Here is a 4,748-nt window from a genome sequence, read left to right as displayed (position 1 = left end):
TCCATCATTCGGGTGGAGAGTGGGAGTCATTTGCCATTATGTTCGATAAACCGTTGAGTTCGACTCTGTATGCCGCTAAGACAGCAGCAATGTGGGCTATAATAATGCCATGTATAGTACTTTGATACCCTCTAAACTCCGACGAATAGGCTTCCAATTTTGGCCTTGGTATTAGGCACTTTGAGAAGGAGTTGTAAAAATTTACACATTATGTATGATAAAAACAATACTATGGTCATGTTCGTAAGGCCACATATTTTGGTTCAATGGCGTTCGAAACTAGTACGAACAACAATTAAACACTCCGTATAGAACGAGGAGGGGTTAGATTTGTAGATATTCACTTGTTGACCTGCGCAGCATCCCTAGAGCGTCACGTGTGTACATATAACACGGGCTCGCCAGGCCATACGGTTGAGAATAATTTTCCCCTTAGTGTACACCCTTATGTGTATACAAATTAAATCCACATGCCGTGCGCAGCACGATTACCTCCTTTTGAATTCAAATTAAATGTTTGTTCTTGACGCGCACCTGCCTTACATATTCGGTGCCTATAAGCTACTTTGGCACGAATGTTCACTGCATGAGCGCTGGCGTATGACGTGATGCTTAGGTTACGAGGTGAGTGTTCATTCAACTTTAGATCACATTTTGCTTCTCCATCACCTATTGGTACTCATCAAACAGGCGGGAGACGACGCATTCGTGGAAGTACGCTATGAAACACATTATTTTGAATGGAACACTCTTTTCTAAGATCTTTAACCAGTATTAGGACTTCCAAATAGTAATATAATAGAGAGTTGGCCGTATGATATATATTGTGGATGCACAGGAGCATTCTGTTTACAACTCAACTTCCTTGAATACAGGATCGAGAAGATTTTCGAGAGATTCTTTGATCCTTCTTCCATGTGAATCATGCACTGTACACGCGATATAGACTTATGTGAAAATCTGTGATGCATCAGCATGTACGTTCCAGAGTCAAGGTGGGTTAGCTGATACTAGGGCTTAGCAGCACAGCTTTTAGCTACTTGATCTTGAGTTGTATAGCAACCAAGTGGCTTGGTCCTTGCTGGCGGAGGGATCGCTCTGTACTCAGCTACGAGCATTCCTATGAGTACTTCGTAGGAGACCCTTACGTTTGCATGAAACCACCTTTTCACCAATCTTAGGTGTTCTTGATACTCTTTTGTAGAGGCATGGGTCTTTGATTGCTGGTCTCCATATTGCCATCTCAAATCAACGGCGCATTGTTAGGGATTGTTCGTAGGATGTGCATCGAGGTTCTATGTAACGTATCTTGGAGTCACTATTGACCATAACAAATGTTATGTAGTTTGAGCTTCCCTTGCACAGGATTCAAGCCTTGTCCTGTATGTGTTTGGATCCAAGTTCAATTTCATTCCAGACTTTTAAAGTTTCAAACTCAATATGAGTCTTCAAATATCATTCAAGTCTTCTACTGCCATATGGAATTCACCTGCGATTTGAAATCTATGTTTGCAAACCCAAACTTTACTTGGTGTCGTGCAGTTCATGCTCAAATGAACAAGTTCTTGTTGTCCACATCCCCTTGTTCTAACTTTGAGTGGTAGAGTGCAAGTTCAAAATCTTTGGTTCAGCATCTCAGAAGTTCTTTGAAGTTCAAATTGATTATGATTTTGGTTCCAATTTGATTTCATTTTATTTTGATTCGGCCTTTATATTTATTATTTAGGTTTTGTTTCAAGTTCAATCCACAGTCCACAAGTCCTCTGTTTTTTCTGTGTCAACCAAATCCAGGTCCCAAATTGTTCTTCTCATTTGACTTTCAAATCAAATTAAGTTCAAATCTTATATTTCAAATGTTGTTTGGGTTTGAGTCACTAGGTCGATTGAATCAAAGTTTATAAAGTTCGAGTCCACCGTTCAATCAAGTTCCAAATGTTCACACAGTGAGTCCAAGTTCGATCGTCCTTGAGTTCAAACAGTTCTCAGCTCTTTGTTCTTTCGCATGTCATTCGATGGCCGTGCAAGTCAATCCAAAGTGTTCACATTAGCGTTCACCCGAAAATTTCGGCACAACTCCGGCGTCTCCCCCGTTTAGGGGAAACATGGAAAACTGGGCTCTTCCCCACCACGGCTAGAAAAGCGTGTATGGTAGGTCCCTCTTTCGAGGTACACCGCGCCTGTTATTTTTGATCCCACCAACGCTAAAAAAGCCGTGTATGAGGCGGGGTTTCCAAGGCGATACAAACTTCCAGAAGGAATTTCGGTGATTACCGCTTCGTCGCAAGCGTCGTGCGCACTCCCTCCACAACGCTAAGAAAAAGCGTGTAATAGGTGGTCGTTTTGTCTCGACGTATGCGATGAAATCGGGTTCGGAGTTTTAGGGTAGAGAGTTATACTGCGCGGGTCGAGTGTGTCAGCGACGGATCGAGGGAGAAGGAGCACTTGATTGTGCTTATCAATATATAATTATAAGTTATTAAATAATATTATAATGACCTCAATAATTTATAAAATAATAATTTTAATTTAAAAATATACTAATTAATCATAATTAATTAATTAACTTCAATTAAAATTAATCATAATTAGTTAAGATTAATTATGATTAATTACTTAAAATTAATCATAATAATTAATACAATTATAATTAAACTTAATGATTATAGTTAATTAAAATTATTAATGTTTTAATCTAAAATAATCTCTAAATTAAAATTAATTCTAAATAATTATAATTTATTAAATATAAAAAATTAATTCTAATTACAAACAATTAATATTAGTTTAATTAAAAATCAAATTAATATTAAAGTTTCTTAAACCAATAACCTCCCATCCTCCCTCTTTCGACGACATCATTGGATTTGGTCGAAGCAGAGCGCGTGAGAGGGAGAAATTACTTCACAGTCAGCTTGCTCCCGTGCTTGCTTTGATCAAAATGGTCGTGACAGAGCGCGATAGGAAGGGAATGCCGTCGGCTAGGGATTCCGATTGCAAGGTCAGAGAAAGCCACGAGAGTTGGCTTTGGTTTTCGGTTCAGGGACGAACGAGAGGAGGCCGGGTACAGGGAGTCGATCTGTCTTGGGGAAGAGGAGCTCGGGTATGAGGTAGGAACTTGATCTCTCTCTCTCTCGGCTCCTCTAGATCGAACGAACCCGCAGGAGTTGCGGGTTGTTGGAGTCGGACGGGATGGAGATCGGAGGGAGATTGGGATCGAGCTCGGTGGAATGGGGTCGGCCGGCTACCGGGACAAAGTCGGAGGAGGCTTCGGGTTGGAGCGTGGAAGAGCGTCGTGGGAGCAGCTCGGGATCTCGTGAGGTGAGGGAGAGATGTCGTGTGTGGAATCGGGCGTGTGGAAGCAGCGTGAAAGAGCGAATGCTTACGGGAAGGAGAGGAAGTAGCGATGGGAGCTCGGTCGCGTGTAAGAAGCAGCAGCCGAAGCCTTCATCTCCTTCGGTATTTAACATCGCGAAAGGCGTTTAGTTGGCACGCGATTTGGGCTTAGTTTCCGGAGAAGCGACGCAACGGCGCCGAGCTACAGGAATTCAGCGGGATTTCTTGCTGGATTTCGGGAGATTCGATCTGTTTCTTGATGTATACGAGGTATGTAATTTCTTGGTTATTACATAGAGGTTAACACCATTTAATATAATTGGGGAACAATTTAATCATTCATAAAGAGTTCAGGGACAATTTTAATCATTTTCCCACATAAAAGTTATTTTTAAAAATATGAAAAAAAAACCCAAGAGGGGCCGACTGCTAGAATAGAAAGACGAAGCACACAAATTGAAATTTAAGGGTTATAAGAGGATAAATCCAAGGGTTAGAACCGTTAATTAGAGCACTCAAGGATTCCTACCACAATTCATTGACTTGTGGGTCCCACCAACCTTCAACACCCACTCAAACTGAAGGGTTTAGATCTACCAATTCATGTTTGCTTATAACATTTTTTAGTGTAGGATTACAGAGTCTCTTGATGAGAATGACTGAAAATTAATTTTCTATTAGCACATATAGAGTGCAGATCAACAGACCTTTCAATTTTTTTTTATGAATTGTTTATCAACCATCACATGCTTGATACAATCATGTTGTCCTAGGTAAGTATTGTTGATGATAAATTTATTATCACAGTATAATTCCATTGGCAGTTCGGCACTTCCTATTCGATTTTTACTTCTTTCAAAATGATTGTGACTCACAGAAGCTTGCAGATTTCTTGAGCAATGTTTCTAAATTCAAAATCAAAGTTAAATTTTTAAATAATGGGTTATTTCTTGCTCCACCATGTTATAAGATTTCTTCCCAAATATTTCGGAGATCAAAACATCAAGTATGAGCATTCTTTTTCCTTTTTCGGCTTGTATGAGAGAAAAAAAAATCTAACTTAGTGATGAAAAGTTTTCTTTGCTTATAATTTTGACACAAACTTGCTCAAAATCATTACTGAATCCTTCAAGAAACTCAAACCTTTCACTTCTTACAAATTTGCTTGAGAATTATCCCGTCATCATGACATGTCATCTTGAGACCTATGATGCACGGACACGGCGACACGGACACGACACGACACGGATACGGGACACGGCCTTTTTTGAAAATATAGGACACGGGTACGGCGCGGACACGGCAATACATTTTTTTATATAGTGTATATATATTAATGTAATATCACATTAAAAATGACAAATAATAATAAATGAATGACATGATAACTTGTCAAGCTTATAATATAAAATATT

Source organism: Dendrobium catenatum, unplaced genomic scaffold (genome assembly GCF_001605985.2).
Source record: "Dendrobium catenatum unplaced genomic scaffold, ASM160598v2 fragScaff_scaffold_1358, whole genome shotgun sequence".
NCBI classification, from domain to species: Eukaryota; Viridiplantae; Streptophyta; class Magnoliopsida; order Asparagales; family Orchidaceae; genus Dendrobium; species Dendrobium catenatum.
Note: the sequence above shows the minus strand (reverse complement) of the source record.